This window comes from Ceratotherium simum, chromosome 6, assembly GCF_057802395.1.
Source record: "Ceratotherium simum simum isolate JZ-2026a chromosome 6, ASM5780239v1, whole genome shotgun sequence".
NCBI classification, from domain to species: Eukaryota; Metazoa; Chordata; class Mammalia; order Perissodactyla; family Rhinocerotidae; genus Ceratotherium; species Ceratotherium simum.
In genome coordinates this window covers 82,900,298-82,920,212 of record NC_141905.1, presented here as the reverse complement: position 1 = coordinate 82,920,212, position 19,915 = coordinate 82,900,298, and the positions used below count along the sequence as shown (strand labels likewise).

The window sequence follows — 19,915 nt, the reverse complement described above, 5'->3', positions numbered from 1 at the left end:
CCTAGACAGTAACAAGAAAAGGAGAAGGAGTAATATATATACATCTCGAGCTACTGGAGAATCCATCTTAGCATGGTTCCTTTACACAGTTTCTGAGACATCACAGGTCAATCACACACCCCAAATTATAATCCCAAACAAAACTAATTCAATGTAGCAACCTATGACAAGCTACCAAAGGTCTACTATCAACTAAGAAATGTAAGAAATGTGGAGAGATGTAACTAGATAAAATACTGTCCTTGTGCAATCTGATTAGATGAAAGATGACTACGGTTTTCTTAAACATATATGGAAGTGAGGCGATGATCTCCAGGGAAGATGTATCAACCCAGCATTTAAAAAATGATAAAACTTTTGCAAGAACTATGAACATGCTACCTCATTCAGAATGTGATTTCTTTCATTATCCTATCCATTCTCTGTTCACACTGAACAGATTAGTCCCAATTAACAAAGTATCCATAGGAACCAGGAGTCATTACTATACTGGCCCAACTAAAGGCCATCTTTTCACCAAAGACTATGGATGTTATCTGTGTGATAGAGAAAGGAGGGCAAGAAACTTGGAACTTTTAGATAATCAGAGAGTTCTCATATAGAAAGAAAAAGATGCAAAAAGCAGGCAGAACGAAGTGGATGAAATACTCCAAGGCAAAACCAACTCAGAGCTACCATCTTGTCCAAAAATATCTTTTTCCCAATACCTCAACTTTTCAAATTTGTTATTTTGCCTAACTTTCAATCCATTAAAATTATTTGAATTAAAGCACTTATTTTATAAATAGAAGTTATTTCAAATTTTTTTTTATTAATAACATTCAATTAGATCAGTTTTCTCACGATTCCTAGTGTAATGAATAGGAAAACAGGATGGGGATTTTTTGATTTCAGTTTTCATTGCAGGGACAGGGAGAACAACAAGTAGGCAAAAAAGTTCAGCAAAGGGCAACCTGGGAAGGAATCTCCAAGCCAGCAGCAGCCTGAAGGCACTGCTGACTCAATCATTAGAGATGGATAACTGTCTAGGCCAACTTTGTCCTGTTTCACAATTTTGCCAGGGTCATTCTTGTCTGACTAAGAAGAGAAAAGAGCTAAAACTTAAGCATTTATTGCATGCCAGACATTGTTTTAAGCACTGTACATAGACATTAACTAATTTAATCCTCAGAACCCTGTGCAACAGGTACTATTATTATCTCTAATTTTAAAGATTGGAAACAGGAACAGAGAAGTTGAGTAACTTGCCTAAAGTCACAAAGCTACTAAGTGGCACTGCCAGGGTTTGAACCCAGGCATTCTAGGTCCAATGTCTGTACTATACACACTATGTAATAAATATACATTATACAACAGCCCATAATTACCCAGAATTTGAACTATTTCAATAAAGTGGGTGTAGAAGAAAAATATCTCAACATAATAAAGGCCATATATGACAAACCCACAGCCAATATCATACTCAACAGTGAAAAAGAGAATTTGAACTATTAATAAACTGCGCTGAATTTCTCACTAAGCAGTCCTTCCTAGATGACTACTAACAGACATTATCTAAACAAGCAAACATAAAAAAAAAACCTTAACACACATTTTGCTCAAATTTCAGCTTTTTAAAATTACAAGGATCTGGTAGCTGGCCTGGTGGCATATGGTTAAGTTCACGCACTCTGCTTTGGCAGCCTGGGGTTCGCAGGTTTGGATCCCAGGCTCGGACCTAAACACCACTTATCAAGCCATGCTGTGGCAGGTGTCCCACATATAAAACAGAGGAAGATGGGCATGAATGTTAGCTCAGGGCTAATCTTCCTCACCAAAAAAAAAAAAAAAAAACCAGAATCTTCCCAAAGCATATTTAGATTGAGAACTACTCCAAAATGTCTAAAAAGTTGAGCAAGTAGGCACAACTTTAAAAACTTATTTATAAAACAAGATATACTAAATTTGGCATCTAAAATTGAGTGAGAGGGCCGGCCCTGTGGCTTGGTGGTTAAGTGCGCGCGCTGCGATGCTGGCAGCCCGGGTTCGGATCCCGGGTGCGCATCGAGGCGCCACTTCTCCGTTCATCCTGAGGCCGAGATCCCACATACAGCAACTAGAAGGATGTGCAGCTACAACACACAGCTGTCCACTGGGGCTTTGGGGGGAAAAATAAAATAAATAAAATCTTTAAAATTGAGTGAGAAAAGGTAACTTGGAGTATTCACCATGGTTTTAGACTATAAAATACCTTAATCATTTTTTATTTTGGAGACAATCCTTAAGGAAGAAAATATTATTAATAAAAGTCAGCTTGACTTCTCTTGAACTAATACACTAATCCAGATTACTAAAGAAACCACTGTATGTCAATTAAAATAAGAATAGAGAGCCAGCCCTGATGGCCTAGTGGTTCAAGTTTGGTGCTCTCACTGCTTCGGCAGCCCAGGTTGATTTCCAGGTCTCAGAAACCACACCACCTGTCTGTCAGTTGCCATGCTATGGTGGCAGCTCACACAGAAGAACTAGAAGGACTTACAACTAGGATATACAACCATGCACTGGAGTTTTGGGGAGGGAAAAAAAAAGGAAGATTGGCAACAGATGTTAGCTAAAGGCAAATCTTTCCCTGAAAAAAAAAAAAAGAACAGAAAAGACTTCCATTTTCATTCAGACAATCGAAAAAGGGAAAGTCTCCCCAAGTGACAGATGTGTACAAATTACAGTAACTATACAAGGCCCTGTTTTAAAGGAAAGCAAAGAATGACTATGAGACAGTAAGCAAATCATTTTTATCTTTTACAGCCTCAATTTTCTCATCTGTAAAAAAAGAATGAGTTAGACAAGATGATCTCGAGAATCTCCACCTTATATGACTCTAACTACCAAAGAATCTCACATTCTTCTATGTAAAGACTCACTTGAAAATCTTGTTTATTGAATTTATTCTGTAAATACTCTATTTCCAAAGATAATGAAGAGTATTTAACTTTGCTCCATTTGTGACAAGTTCTGATATTCAAGCCTAAATTCTAAAATATATACTAATATTAAGTTAGTAATCACTTAATAGATCTAAGCAGTATCAAAAGTCTGTTTTTAAAATAAAGCTATCATACATCCATACATCATACCAGTATGAATCATATGTGCCAAATAATAATAATAGTTATCAAACCTGAACATGATCCAGTTTCTAGATCTTAACTACCAGGTCACAGGATTACAGGGGATAGAGGTACAAACTGATTCTGTGGAGATGCAATCAACAAATTTCTGTGTGTGTGTGTGTGTGTGTGTATTAAAACATATATATGCTAAAAAATTATTTGAACACCTATTTGATATTAAGAAACTATTAAAACTTTAAGGTATGATTAACAGTACGAAAATCATTTTTTTAAAAGAGTCTTTTTCTCTTAAGAAACATATACTGAAATACAGTGTTACAAGACGTCTGGAATTTGCTTTAAAATAATCCATTGAGAAGAAGAATAAAAATAAAACAAGACTGGCCATATGTTGATAACTGGGTGATGCATACATAAGAATTCATTCTCCTTGTCTCTCTATACGTACTTAATGTTTGAAAATTTTCATAATGAAAAGTTTTTATTTTTTTTAAGGTTTTTTTTTTAATTTTATTTATTTATTTTTTTCCCCCAAAGCCCCAGTAGATAGCTGTACATCATAGTTGCACATCCTTCTAGTTGCTGTATGTGGGACGCAGACTCAGCATGGCCGGAGAAACGGTGCGTCAGTGCGTGCCCGGGATCCGAACCCGGGCCGCCAGCAGCGAGCGCACGCGCTTAACCGCTAAGCCACGGGCCGGCCCATGAAAAGTTTTTAAAATCTATCAGGAAGGTAACAAATGCTGTTCTAGACTGAGAATTAAGGCTTAGACTGCTAACGCTAGAAAAGAAGCAGGAAGCAGTATACTGTGTATTGTTGACTGCTACTCAAAACCTGGTCCAGGGGCCTGGGATAGTCTACAAACTGTTTACTGGTCTGTAGAAAAATTGGGAGTAAGCATTTACAAACTTTTGTAGCAATTTTACAGAATAATTTTATGATTGTTGAATCTAATAATAAAACATTTGGGCTTGCGTTTGAGAAGCAGTGTTAAAACATTTGGAAAGCTTACGAATATAGCTTCTTTCTACAACTCGCAGGTACAGTTCATAAAAGAGAGGAAATATACCAAAATATGAACCAAAGTCTTTCAGCCTAAGCTTGCACAGATGAATATTACACTTCAGAAAACTAAGACAAACTGAAGTGATAAAAATCTGTCTTTTCAATGTCTCTTATGAACATAGATGCAAAAATCCTTAACAAATCAAATGCAACAACATATACAAAGAACTATACACCATAACCAAGAGGGGTTTACCCCAGATATGCAAGATTAGTTCAATGTTCAAAAATCAATTAATGTAATCCATCACATCAATCCATCCATTACAATTAATGTAATCGATCAGACCAATCCATCAGATCATGCTAAAGAAAAAAGGTCACACAATCACATGAATACATGCAAAAAAGGTATTTGACAAAATCTAACATCCACCCATGATTTAAAAAAAAAAAAAAAAACTCTCAGCAAACTAGGAATACAGGGGAACGACCTCAATGTGATAAAGAGCGTGTACAAAAAAATCTACACCTAATATCATACTTAACGGTGAGAAACTAGAAACCTTCCCACTAAGATCAGCAATAAGGCAAAGATGTCTCCTCTCACTACTCCTTTTCAACACTGAACTGAAATTCTAACTAATGCTATAAGACAAGAAAATGAAATAAAAAGCACATAGATTGGAAAGGAAGAAATAAAACTGTCTACTTGCTGAAGACGTGATTGTCTATGTAGAAATTCTAAAAGAATCAACAACTCCTAGAGCTAATAAGTGATTATAACAAGGTTGCAGGATACAAGGTTAACATACAAAAGTCAACTGCTTTCCTATATACCAGCAATGAACAAATGGAATTTGAAATTAAAAGCACATCACCATCTACATTAGCACTCCCAAAACTGAAATACTTAAGTATAAATCTAACAAAATATGTACAAGATCTATACCAGGAAAACTACAAAATTCTGATGAAAGAAATCAAAGAACTCAATAAATGGAGAGATATTCCACGTTCACAGATCAGAAGACAATATTATCAAAATCTCAGTTCTTCCCAATTTGATCAAGAGATTCACTGCAACCCCAATCAAAATCCCAGCAAGCTGGGGGCCGGCCCGGTGGCGCAAGCTGTTAACAGCGCGCACTCCGCTGTGGCAGCCTGGGGCTCGCCGGTTCGGATCCCAGGCCCGCACTGATGCACTGCTTGGCAAGCCATGCTGTGGCGGCATCCCATATAAAGTGGAGGAAGACGGGCACGGATGTTAGCCCAGGGCCAGTGTTCCTCAGCAAAAAAAGAGGAGGATTGGCAGATGTTAGCACAGGGCTGACCTCCTCACACAAAAAAAAAAACCCAGCAAGTTATTTTGTAGGTACTGACAAACTAATTCTAAAGTTTATACAGAGCAGCATAATACCCAGAATAGCCAACACAGTACTGAAGAAAAAAAGAAAGTCAGAGGACTGACTATCCTGACTTGAAGACTTACTATAAAGCTACAGTAATCAACAGTGCCGTATTGGTGAAAGAACAGGCAAACAGGTCAATGGAATAGAAGAGAGAGTTCAGAAATAGATCCACATACATAGAGTCAACTGATCTCTGACAAAGGAGTAAAGGCAATACAATGAAAAAAAGATAGTCTTTTCAAAAAATGGTGCTGGAACAATTGGACATCTACATACAAAAAAAATGACTCTAGACACAGTCTTCACAACCTTCACAAAAATTAACTCAAAATAAATCACAGACCTAAATGTAAAATGCAGAACTATAAAATTCCTAGAAGATAACGTAAAAGGAAATCTAGATGATCTTGGCTATGGCGATGACTTTTTAGATAAAACACCAAAGGCACAAGCCATGAAAGAAACACTTGATAAACTGGATTTGTTATAACTAAAAACTACTGTTCTGCAAAAGAAACTGTCCGGAGAATAAGACAAGACAGAAAAACAGGAAAAAATATTTGCAAAAGACATATCTGATAAAAGACTGTTATCAAAATATACAAAGAACTCTTGAAACTCAACAATAAGAAAACAAACAACCCAATTAAAACATGGCCAAAAGACCTGAACAAACACCTGACCAGGAAGATATACAGATGGCAAACAACCATCTGAAAAAATGCTCAATATCCTATGTCATTAGGGAACTGCAAATTAAAACAGCAATGAGATACCACTACACACCTATGAGAATAGCCAAAATCCAGAACACTAACACTGACAACACCAAATAGTGGTGAGGATACAGAGCAACAAGAACTCTCATTCGTTACTGATGGGAATGCAAAATGGTAGTGCCACTTAGGAAGAGCGTTTGGCAGCTTCATACAAAACTAAACATGCTCTTACCAGACGATCCAGCAATTGTGCACCTTGCTATTTACCCAAAGGAGTTGAAAACTTATGTCTACACAAAAGCCTGCACACAGATTTTTACAGCAGCTTTATTTATAATCACTAAAACCTGCAAGCGACTAAGACATCAGTAGGTGAATAGATAAACTGTGGCACATCCAGACACTAAAATATTATTCAGCACTAAAATGAAATGAGTTATCAAGACATTAAAAAAGATGGTGGAAATTTAAATGCCTATTACTAAGTGAAAGAAGCCAATATGAAATGGCTACATACTGTATGATTCCAACTATATGACATTCTGGAAAAGGCAAAACAATGGAAGCAATAAAACGATCCATGACTGCCAGAGGTTGGGGGAGGGAGGGATGAATAAGCAGAGCACAGAGGATTTTTAGAGCAGTGAAACTATTCTGTATGATACTATAATGGTAGATATATTATACATTTGTCAAAACCCATAAAATGTATAACACCAAGAGTGAACCTTAATATAAACTACAGACTTTGTTTGATAACGATGTGTCATGGTAGATTCATCAATTGGAACAAATGTACCACTCTGTTGCAGGATGTTGATAGTGGGGAAGGTTATGGGGCGGGGGGGGGGGGGGGGGGCTTGGGAGTATATGAGAACTCTCTGTACTCTCTGTTCAATTTTGCTGTGAATCTAAACTCCTCCAAAAAAATTAAGTTTATTTTTAAAAATCTGCTTTTTAACAATGTCTTTTAGTCACTAATATACAAGAAACATTTTCTTAAAAAAAAACCACACATCAGTTCTCAAAGAATGACAGAGTTTTAAAAAGGACACAGGAATTTTTGGTCTGAACCTAAAACTGCTCTAAAAAATAAAACCAAATGTGATATATACTCACCCACCTAAAATCTTAAAAAAAAAAAAAAAAAAGGGGGGGGGAAAGAAATTAGCACAAAGGGCTCCCACTAGCTAAATCTGGATGGACTCAAGCATCCACATAGATAATAACAATAAAGGATTTTAAAGCATTGAATAAAATAAAAACCCATAAGTCTACACAGATATTGATACACACACAAATAAATAATAGGAAGAGAAAGTTCTTCCTTACAGCAGAAATCCAACTAATAAATGCAAAAAAGAATAACTGGATTAGAAAATCACCATTTGGCAATCTTCATAATAGATTCAGAAAAGAATCGTCAATGGATGTTAAAACTAGTGGGTGAAAATTTTACAATTAATAGGATATTTAAATAGTCTCCAAGTATCTCCCCACAATAACTGATACATTTCAAAACCTGGTAGACACCTACAAAACCAAGTAATCAAAACTAACCACACCAGTAATGACAACATTTGCCTCCTGATAATGCGGTCCTAAGAAGAACACAACATCACTTCTGTGGTAGTTTTGCCAAAAAGTGCAAATTCTGACTCTAATCATGAGAAAATATCAGACATACCATATTAAGAGACTTTCTACAAAATAACCAGTCCTATATTCTTCAAAAACATCAATATCATGAAAGACAAGGAAAGACTTTACTGTTCCACTAAAGGAGCTTATAAAAAACATGGTAATAGACTGCAACACATGATCTGAGATTTTCTTCTCCCTTTATAAAGAACATTAATGGGACAACAGACAAAATTTGAATAATATTTGTACAATCTTACTCATTAAGAATTACATAATAATATCATACAATGTTAATTTCCTGATTGTGATCACTGTATTGTGGTTATGTTAAGGGAAAGCCTTTGTTTTTAGGAAATACACACTGAAATATTTAGGGACAAAGGGGTATCAAGTCTGCAACTGACTTTCAAACAGTTTTGGGGAAAATACATATTTGTATTTATATATATCCACATCACACAATAAACCTTACAAGTTACAAAAAACTTTCACATACATCATCGTTTTTATCCTGACAAAAACCACGAAATAGGTACAGAAGAGTCCTTTTATATGAGAGTAAATGTGGCCTCCTACCTACATTCTAAACCTTTCTCAAGAACTGTCCGTTCTTTCCATCCCTACCACCAAGCCCTAGTTCATCACTGCTTTCCTTAACTACTTGTTATTCAAACTAGTCTTCCTAGTTTCATACTCCACATCTCTGCCAGAGTGGTCTGTCCAAAAAAACATCTGGTGTTGCTATTCTGCAGCTTTAAAACTTTCAACAATATCCTACAAAGTTAAAAATCCTAAACAGGGCATAAAAGGCCCTTCACGACTGATCTTTAAGTATCTCCTTAGCCACCTTTCCAAACACAAATGCACTCACACATCAAGAATATCCCACAATATTTTCCTTTCGTGATTTAGTACTGTCTTTCACCAAAGCATTATTAAGGTGAAATCTACTTTGTTTTACTATAGGGAGATCCGTTCCTTCTCTTGATGTTTGTATCCAATTCTCTCATATAAAGGAAAACCTAGTGCACTTCTTAGATGTGAGTTCATGTCCCTCTCTACCTTTGAGTGGCATCTGAGATACTGGCCAAATCCAGAAGACCCAAGCCTCTTCACCTGAAAAAATTATGATGATAATGCCTTACCTGTCTTAAAGCAGGGGCTAAAACTGATAATCTCAAGATCCACATACTGTGACTAATATTACAAACTGCCAGCTTGAAATAACACCACCTTAAATTTTGTATGGAACTTAAGGCCACAGAAAACTTATTATTTCACTTAAACTTCAGAACCCTCAGGTACTTCCCCCTAAGGTATCTTAGAATCCCCCTGAGGTACAAGTATCTTCATTTTAATGACAAAGAATCTGTGGCTCCAGGAAAGGTGAAATGACTTGCCCAGGGTCAAAAAAGCTTTAGAAAGTAAACTCCAGATTCTCTCATTTTTTTCTCACCAGTGCACCACAGCCTTCTAGGGTGACAAAAACATGTCCCTACAACAAAACATGAATATTAGGTTACAAGACAGGCTGACTGTATACTGTCTCTAGCTACCACAGAGCATTGCCACTGTCTCCAAAACAAGCCCCCAAATCTTCACTTTTCTCCAGCTTCACCTCCCACACCCCTAATCTGAGCCACCATCAACTCTCACGTGGATTACTGCATAGCCTCCCCACTAATCTTGCTGCTTCTACTCTATCCACCACCCTTACAGAGAAGCCAGATGGATCCTTTAGAAATGTAAACCAGGTCACAACATGAGGATTTAAAATCCTCTAATGGGTTCCCAATCCACTCAGACTAAAACTAAAATTCCCCAGTCTTTCTTGCAAATCTTTACATAAAAAGTGGATTTGGTTCTGTTCCTTTTACAAGCAGGCTCATTCCCATCTTAAGAGTTTTGCATTAGAAATCGCCTCTGCCTGGAATGCTCTTTCCCCAGATTTTCACAGGGCCAGCTGTTGTCACTGAGATCTAGGTTTAAATACCACCTCCTCAGAAAGATTTTCCCTGACTACTCAGTCATTCTCTACCACTTCAACTTAGTTTCATTATCTGCATAGCACTTATCATGATGTGGTATTTTTTTGTTTGCTCCTTTATTGTCTCTCCACATTAGAATGTAAATTCAAGTAACAGAGACTTTGTCTTGTTCACAATTTAGTATAGTTGCTTTCTGAAATGCTTCACATGAACAGGTCATTACTAAACGTTTTAACTTTAGTAGCCTTTGGAACAGTGTTCTACATAATCTACTTTTTGAAAATCCTAAACAACCTCAGATCACATAGTAGATGCCCAATAATAACTTAATTTGCTGAGTGATTTCTATAAAAACAATGCCTTCAGATTTTCAACTTATTACAACAAATCTCCCCAACATATCCCCTTACACACAAAAACAGAGACAGACAGAGAGGGGAAGAGAGAGCTCTTCCCTCTTCCCATCTGTGAAGATGATCCACACTGAAGAGGATCACGTCTAATTCCCAGTCCCTTGACAATAGTAGCTCTGGGGGAAAACGAGATCAGGGACTGAAAAAGGAATAAAGCACTCATAACTTGCAGGTGCTAGCCCTTCCAACTTCATCCACACACTTCAGCCAAACTGAACCCTTGCTGGTCCTTAAACATGACATGTAATCTTCATGTTACCGCCCAACGTGGGGCCTTCTGCTCACCGCAAGACATACCAATAGTCATGAGGCAAGGTGGTAGGAGAAAAAGGACTTTTTTATTACAGCTTGCTAGCAAGAGGGAAGATGGCCGACTAATGTCTAAAAAAAACCATCCTAAGGGGGCACAAATCTTACAGCAGTTATATAGGCAGGTGGGTTATAGGGGAGGGGTTTAGGAATGTTGACCTTCTGGTGTTACAGACTGGGAGTCGCCACACCAGATCTTTCAGTTTTCACTGATGATGGCTCTCAGCATAGACTCTCTGTTTGCGGGTCATCATATTCCTAAGGAACTCAAAAGAACCAAGTTATCATCTTAATCGCAGCTGGGAGGTATATGCACAGGCAGGGGCTGTAAAATCAACATAGCAGTTAGATCTCCTGGAGGGTGCATATCCAGCTGGGTTAGTTTGTCAGGTCATTCAAAGTTACGATAGGGTTTCTCTTTTCTACAATATGGCTTCCCTTACGTCAACCTTGTCTTGAGCTGGTATCATTCATGTCTCCATGCCTTCACTCATTGGATTGCTTCTGCAGAGGATGCTCTCCCACCCCCACCCCCCATTCTTACCTGGTTTTATATACCTAGAAACCTGTTACCACTCTTCCTTCAATAACCAGCTCAGTGTTCCCACCGGTGTAAAGCCCTTTCTGACTCAATCCTAATCTTGTGCTAAATTAAGTCACTTCTTTACCGCTTCATAGTACTTAGTCTAGTGGATTAGGGTGTTTCTAATGATCAATTGTGAAAAATTCATTTTTATGTCTCTATAAACAGTATCTGCTATGCGACAGTTGCTCACTAATCAGTTAGTCAACAAAAAGCAACTCAATATTCTACTGATATCAAAGGATAGTATTCCAAAAAAAGATTAGTCAAAAATATTTCTGCAAATTGCTATAGTTCCCCTATTTAAAAACAAACTTCAGCTTCATTAAATACTAAAAAATGAAGTTAATTACCCATCCCAACCAAAAAAGCAATGAATTTAGAAGTGGTTTGTTAAAAATTACAGAAATGATGTCCTGCCTTCAGAATTCCAATCACAGGTGTATTGCTGCAATTTAATGTGCAACACTAAGTAGAGATCCTTTTCTCCATCTGCAAAATAAGGATAATTTCTTCATATATCCAGGGAATACCATCTTGCAATAATCAATTTAGAGTTGAGAATAATTACATTGTTAAAGCTAAGTAAATTTCAGCAAATGGTGCTGGGACAACTGGATAGCCACCTACAAAAGAATTAAGTTGGACCCCCCACCTCTTACTACATACAAAACTTAACTCAGGGGGCCGGCCCGGTGGCGCAAGCGGTTGGGTGCGCGCGCTCCGTTGCGGCGGCCCGGGGTTCGCTGGTTCGGATCCCGGGCACGCACCGACGCACTGCTTTGGCAAGCCATGCTGTGGCGGCGTCCCATATAAAGTGGAGGAGGATGGGCACGGATATTAGCCCAGGGCCGTCTCCCTCGGCAAAAAAAGAGGAGGATTGGCGGATGTTAGCACAGGGCTGATCGCCTCACAAAAAAAAAAAAAAAAAAAAACTTAACTCAGAATTATCATAGGCCTAAATGTAAAGGCTAAAACTATAAAATTCTTAGAAGAAAACATATATGCAAATCTTCTTGACTCTGGATTAAACAATGGCTTCTTAGAGATGGCACCAAAAGCATAAGTGACAAAAGAAAACATAAATTGGACTACACCAAAATTAAAACCTTTTGTGCTTCAAAGGACACCAACAAGAAAGCGAAAAGACAACCTACAGAATAGGATAAAATATCTGCAAATTATTTGTCTGGCTTGTATCCAGAATACATAAAGAACTCTTACAACTCAATAAAAAGACAACCCAAATGAAAAATGGGCAAAGGATTTGAATAGACATTTCTCTAAATATGATATACAAATGGCCAATAAGCACATGAAAAGATGCTCAATACCACTAGCCATGAGGGAAATGCAAATAAAAACTAGGAGATGCCACTTCACTAGGATGGCTATAATAAAAAGACAGACAAAAACAAGTGTTGATGAGGATGCAGAGAAATGGAACCCTGATACATTGCTGGCAGAAATGTAAAATAGTGCAACCACTTTGGAAAATAGTCTGGATGTTCTTCAAAGGTTAAACACAGAGCTACCATCTGACCCAGCAATTCCACCCAAAAGAAATGAAAACTTATGTCCACATAAGAACCTGTACACAAATGTTCATAGAAGCATATTTCATAATAGCCAAAAAGTGGAAATAACCTAAACATCCATCAATAAATGAATGGATAAAGATAAGCAAAATGTAATATATCCATACAACAGCACATTAATTATTCCGCCGTAAAAAGGAATGAAGTACCGACACATGCTACAACATGTAGATAAGCCTTGAAAACACTATGCTAAGTGAATGAAGCCAGACACAAAAGGTCATATATCCTATGATTCCATTTATAGGAAATGTACAGAACAGGTAAATCCATAGAGACAAAGGAGATTAGTGGTTGCCAAGAACTGGGGCAAAGGGGAATGAACGACTGCTAAGGGGTACAGGGTCTCTTTTTGGGGTGATGAAAATGTTGTGGATAGTGGTGACGGTTACACAACTCTGTGAATACACTAAAAACCAACAAATTGTATACTTTTTTTTTTTTGAGGAAAATTAGCCCTGAGCTAACATCTGTTGCCAATCCTCCTCTTTTTGCTGAGGAAGATTGGCCCAGGGCTAATATCTGTGCCTATCTTGCTCCACTTTATATGTGGAATACCTGCCACAGCGTGGCTTGGTAAGTGGTGCATAGGTCCACGCCCGGGATCCAAATCTGTGAACCCTGGGCCGCTGAAGCGGGCCACACGAACTTAACCACTATGCCACTGGACCGGCCCCATGTATACTTTAAAAGAGTGATTTTTATGGTTATATGAAATAAAACTCAAAGTAGCTGTTATAAAAAAATTAAGAAAGATATGCAACTGATTTCCAACAATGCCTTATCCATTCAAATATTTTTTATTTATGTGAATCCAATGCACATAAAAATTGAACGTGACAAAATTGGGTTGTGTTGGTTGAGGAGGGGATGGGACAATCTGCCCTCTATATACAAACTGTAAAAATAAAGGAAATTAGTTTTTTCATTACTAAAAAGTTCAATTCACTAGGCAACTGAAAAATTATCAACTTTAGGGCCGGCCCTGTGGCTTAGCGGTTAAGTGCGTGCTCTCTGATGCTGGCGGCCCGGTTTCGGATCCCGGGCGCATACCGACGCACCGCTTCCCCGGCCACGCTGAGGTCGCGTCCCACATACGGCAACTAGAAAGCTGTGCAACTATGACATACAACTATCTACTGGGGCTTTGGGGCGAAAATAAATAAATGAATCTTTAAAAAAAAAAAAAAAAAAATTATCAACTTTATATTCAATTTAAATGATCAATCTACATTTTAAAATTCAAATTGATGGCTCGTCAAAAACTTCATCTTAACCAAAATACCACCCTCCAAATACCACCCTCCCAGAAATCAAAGAATGCTTACTGATCCAGATTTCTCAAGTGGTGAAATTACTGATATAATTCTATGAAAGCGCCTTTTACAATTGCAAGTAGCCTAAGTAAAATGCCTAGTATTTCTGGAAAGTTTAACAACAGACTAATTTTAGCTTCAATTATGCTGAAGAGGTTTTCGAAGCTTAAAAAAAGAAATTTTGTAAAACTACTTTCTAAAAGTCAGTCAATTTCAAGAGAAAAAATATTCTGATGAACTGAAGGAAGAGCACAAGTTGCCACACAGGTGCAGTGGCTAAATCAAGATAGTTTACTGCTAAGAGACTATGTATCCATAAAATACCAGGCCTCCTACTCACACACACAACACAACAGAAACACACACACCTATTTTCCAACTACATCAGCATCCACCCAAGTACTACATGATTACACATATTATTCTTGGTATACAAAAATACTATGGACCGATTTGTCTGTGTTTTCTCCCAACAGTGTTGACAGGTAGCAGTGAATCACACATTCTCTTGAGTCTCATCTGCCTCACGATCAATGACACATGCTGCCAACATCTGAGGTTAAGGATGCAAACTGAGACTACAGATTATTTTCTCCTTCCCGTGATGCTGTTACCTATATACAAACACGGAATGACCACCCTTAGCATCACTGGTGCCAAACTCAAACCAAAGCAACTGCCCCAGACTCAAATCTGAAGTAAACTACGGAACTACAGTACTTATTCTTACTTGAACAACAAGACATAATCATTATCAAAATGTTGAGCATTTTCTACAAGAAGAGAACTATGCTGATAATAGTTATAAACATACTGACCAAAAAAGTTTTTTTAGAGACAGTCATAATTTCAAATATTTTGTCTCATAAATCATCAAAGTCCCAGAAACTCCAATACTTAGAAGAGTACAAACTGCATATCCCAGAACACGTCTATAACCAAAAATACTTTGTCAGACCATGTATCCATATTTTCAGTGCTGAATACATGGTCTCCATACATAATAGTGTTCAAGGTTCATATCCATTTCTCAGAGGTCTTAAAAGTCTAATTGGGGGAAGCAGAATAACAACATAAAAGATAAACTGAAATCCAGGCCAGCAAACGAAAGGGAAAAAAAAAGAAGAAACAGTCCCACACAAGAGAGGAGTGACTAGATCCCTTGGGGTTGAAGTAGTCAAAAAGGCTTCTCAAGAGACAGGACTCAACTAGGTCCAGAGTCAAGAGAGTATCCATGAACACAATCAGAAAAGGGCTTCAAATGGAAAGGCCAAGAGGAGGGACTTCACAGGAACAACAAACAAGTTAGTTTGGCTGGAACTAAGGATTCACAAAGGGAAGAACTAAGAGTTAAGACTGAAGAACGGATCAGGGCCAGATTATAGAGAAACGTGAACACCACACCAAGAAGCTTAAACTTTACTTTGCATGTAATCAAGAGCGTCGTGGAAGTTTTTAGGTTGTGATGTGAGGAGCTGAGTGTGTTAAAATGTGCAAGGTATTATTTACCCAAAGCATAAGCAGAGCACAATTTTCCAACTGAAACATCACATCACTGGGAGAAAACGTATTCAGAGCCCAGGTAAAAGGGCTTATTATTGGGGGAAGAGGGACTCCAGCAGCAATGCTCAAATAATACATTGAACCAAATTAAATAAAAAGTGACAGTGGTCTACTTTTGCAACTCCCATATATTTAAAGTTCCCATTTATTATAAAAGCAATATAAGTATAAAGCACATTGAACAGCTCTCACTATATCAATTATACATAACAGGCAATTTACTCCAAATATTGTACAACTGAATTGTGAGTTCCAGAACTATGCTAATCCTCAGGCTTTAAATGTGATATGCCATAACCCTTATCAGTACACAGAGCTGGATCAAGGCCACAGGCTTAAAATATACTACCATGAATGAGTTCATCATACTGACCCACGCACATTTCAAGAGTAAATAAATGGGTCTCAATGCTCTGAGGCACTAATAAAAGGTGTTGAAACATCAGCAGAAATAAAAATCCCTCGTGATATTCAAATATCCTCACCAAAGATTAAAATGTGTCGTCACTCACTGTCCTCTGAGTTCCCCTAACAGCCCAATAAAAACAATGTTATGAAATTTTAGTATAAGGAGGTGACTGCACATCTTGTAAGATTCAAAAATCAAGGGGAGAGTTCTAAATTTCTTTAGAATCATCTCACTTAACAATAATAACCAAGAGGAGAGATCCAGCTTTATTTTTCACAAACATAGTTTAAATGACTTTCCCAAGGCCCTTGGCACAAGCCAACATAAAATTCCTTATGGTTTTCCCTGGCTTATGATTTGTACACTGAGTCATCCAAGTTTGATCAAAACCAGGGTACCCTTGAGGTCGCACAAGTGATAAAGAATAGAAGAACCACTCATTATATCACATTTCCAAGAGCTAAAGACTTCTCTTCAACTGTGTTCCCAAAATAGTATTTCTGTACATTAAATTTGTTGACAACACCATAGATCATACCGGGAGCAAACCAACCAAAATATCGGGTAGAGGGGACAGCGTTTAACCTGACAGTCTTTGGAGTTACGGAAAGGGGGAATCAATTGACTGATATTCAAAATTCTCAGCAAGAGAATTTCAAAACACCAGTGTATCTCAAAGATAATGGGCCGGTTCAAACTTCCAGACTGAACCTAAACTGCCCGTCCCCTGTGCTTAATGCAAGTATTCATTACAGTCCTTTTGTTTGTTAAATGACCCACACGAAGCCACAGCGAAGAAAATAAGATACTTGCACTGAACAATCGTTATTGCGAGCGAGAGGGGCAGACAATCTTTCCACTAGTTCCAGCTCCTCCTCCCCAGCCCACCCCCGGTGCCCCCCACCTTTATTTTCTTAAATAGAAATGGCAACAACGGGAGGCCACCGCGGGAGGCGGAGAGGAAACGGCCAAGGGACTGAAACACAAGTTTGGAGACCAGCACCAACTTGTGGTGATGGACCCAAGTATTTACGGCCTACTGCAGAGTGGGAGCGAAACCCCACTCACCCACCCGTAGGTGGCAGGAAAAGAAGTTGAGAGGAAAATCTGGCGGAAGAGAGGTAACAGGGCAGGCGGCGCGTCCAGCCGCGGCTGATCGATGGCCGGTAAACAAGCGGGGCGGACCCACCCTCCCACAGCCCCGGGCCTGTCCTCGCACCGGGAAAACCCAAGATGGAAGCGCGGCGGCGGCGGCGGCAGATCGTGCCCCCTCCCCTCTCCTCCCCTCCCCTCCCTTCGCCTGCGATGCCGCCCCGGGGGGCGCGGGCGGGCGGCCCGGGACACCCGGCGGCCTGGGCGCCGCCAGGGAGCGAGAGGCCGGGCAGGCCGCGGCGGGGGCCGCGAGGGGCCTGCGGCAGGGCGCCCTCCCGGGACCAGGTTACCTGGCGGCGGCGGCTCCTCCTCCAGCTCCTGCTCCTCCTCCCCGTCCGACGCTCGGCGCCCGGCGGCGGCGGCGGCGGCGGCAGCGGCGACTCCCCGAGCAGCCCGCGGCGACGAGCCGAGCCCGGCCCCTCTCCGCCTCCCTCCGCGCCGCCCGCCCCGCTGCTGCCGCCTCCGCCCTCTCCCTTCAGTCAGGACATGGTCTCCGCGGGCCCGCGCGCGGCTGCCGGGGGCGGAGGGGCGGAGAGCAGCCGCGGAGGCGGGGGGGCGCCGGGGGGCGGGGGGAGATACGAGCGGAGGCGGCCTCGGGCGCTGCGGGCTCCTAATGGCGGCGGCGGCGAGGGGCCCCGGAGCCAAATAAACCCCACGGCGAGCAACACAACGTCAAGACCGGACCCCGCCGCTCGCCACCCTGTCATTGGCCCCGAGGCCGCCAGCGGCGCAGCCAATGGGCGGCCGCCTCTTTCCAGGCGCAGGAGGCGGGCCGCGGAGAGGTGACGTCACGCCGGCGCCCGGCCCTATTGTGAGGCGGTGGTGCGTCGCCCCGCGCCCCGTCCGCTGTGCGGCCTTGCAGGCGCCGGCTACGGGCCCTGTGCGACCTGCGGGGGACGCCGGGAGGTGACGCGGGGGCGCGGCGCGCGCGGGGGGGGGGGCAGACGCAGCCGGGCGGCGCGGGGGCGTTCTCTCGCTGTCCGTCTCCCTCTGCCTCTTCTCTGCGACGGATTCACCAGACTGCTAAATCAACCCCCGGGTCTCACGGCACGCCCGTGAACTGCTTAGTGCGGATTCTGCTTCACTTTTTCTGATACAGTGTCACAGTCTTTGTAAGACACCGGCAAGATAAACGTTTAGGTTGTTTGTGATTCTTTTTCATGTATCTGTTTTTTTTACAATGTCTGTTTTTTACTCCTGCCTTCGAGGCGGCTATCCATTTATATGTGTATGTGTATATTTATATATGTTACATGTGTACATACATATATGCATGGTGAAAAGCCGTGGAGTTATATGCCAATTATGTCTCAATAAAATTTTTTTTTTTTTAACAGAAAAAGGCATGGAAACTGCTTTTCGCTCTCTCCTACTACTTCCTAGCTCTAATTTTGGGCAAACCCAGCTTTCTTGTGATTGCCTTTTCTGTAACTTGGAGAGGGTTACCTTTTCTGTAAATTGTAGATTTAAGGCAGAGGATAAATTACAGCCATGGGAAAAAAAAACAAAATTCCCAGAGCCCAAGTTCTAAAGAGAATATGTTATATGGTGTTGTATTTTATATATTTCTTTCTTTTTTTTACTGTAAATATAGCCAAATAGACTGAGTCATTTAGCCATTTGCTAAAACCCCATGAGTGTGTCAGATTTTTCCAGCTGGAGAGCTTTGTTTTTCCCAGTGGGACTTCACCTTGCATTTTCATACTTGAAATTTTTTCTTTCAATAATTTAAAAAACTATAAAACACAGCAACTCTTTAAAAGTTGTAAACCTCAGTCTCTCTTTGCATAAATATGGCAAATATGTGTGTACAGCTTCACGATAGCCATTCAAGAATAATACCTTATGTAGCTTCTCACCAACAACCTCCTTCATAATCGTTGGTATATTTTATCCTCATAGCATTTCTGTGATATAGACATTTTCCATAATCCCCATATTCCCAGAGCAACATTATTTGCTCAAGAAGTTGCCAGTAAGTTGAGTTTAAACTGCAATAGTCATTTGCCTACAAAACTTTACACACATCCTCAAACATATAATTAACACAATTTAGATAAAATTAAACACCACATTGTGTAAGAACAAATGGCTGAACCAACATTTCGCTTTGAAAATATCTTAAGAGATTCTGAGTGCCTCCAGCTTCCCCTTCCTGAACCTCAGCTGCAAAGCGTCTCACCTACAAGTTAATAAGAACCGCAGAATTTGGTGTTTTTATTTAGTTGGAGTTGGAGTTTATTTTGTTAAGGGAGGAGGGTGTTGTTTGGGTAAGGCTTATTAACTCTTCACTCAATTTAGCAAACATAAATTAAGTACCATGTGCCAAGGAACAAGAAGCACACAAAGATGAGTAAGACACATTCTGTGTTTGAGGAAACTACAGCCTAGGAAAAAGGACAAGACAAAAATAACCATAATTATAATATGAGGTGGAATGTGCTAAGTAAATTCAAATGAAAATTGTGTTATAATTGAGAGGAAGAGCAAATCCAAAAATGACTCTGTTAAAGCTGAAAACATGCTTGATACCAGTCCAGGCCCTGGCTATGCGTGAGAATTATCTGAGGAGCTTTTTGAAAATACACATATCTGGGCCCCACCCCAACCCTATTGAAACTGTCCCCAAGAGGAGAGCCTGGGCATGGCTATGTTTTAAACGCACTCCCCAGGTGACTGTAGTATGCAGCCAG

At 40.0% G+C, this 19,915-nt stretch overlaps 1 protein-coding gene across 3 annotated transcripts in view; it reads right to left on the bottom strand.

The window, feature by feature from the left end:
* The window catches only part of ZRANB1 (zinc finger RANBP2-type containing 1), a 67,867-nt gene extending 50,088 nt beyond the window's left edge, over nucleotides 1-17,779 (bottom strand). For all 3 annotated transcript variants that reach the window (XM_087432817.1, XM_087432818.1, XM_087432819.1), the window contains exon 1: nucleotides 17,513-17,779. The gene's annotated coding sequence lies outside the window, so the exon portion shown is untranslated. The remainder of the gene's footprint in view (nucleotides 1-17,512) is intronic.
* Nucleotides 17,780-19,915: the final 2,136 nt, after the last annotated feature.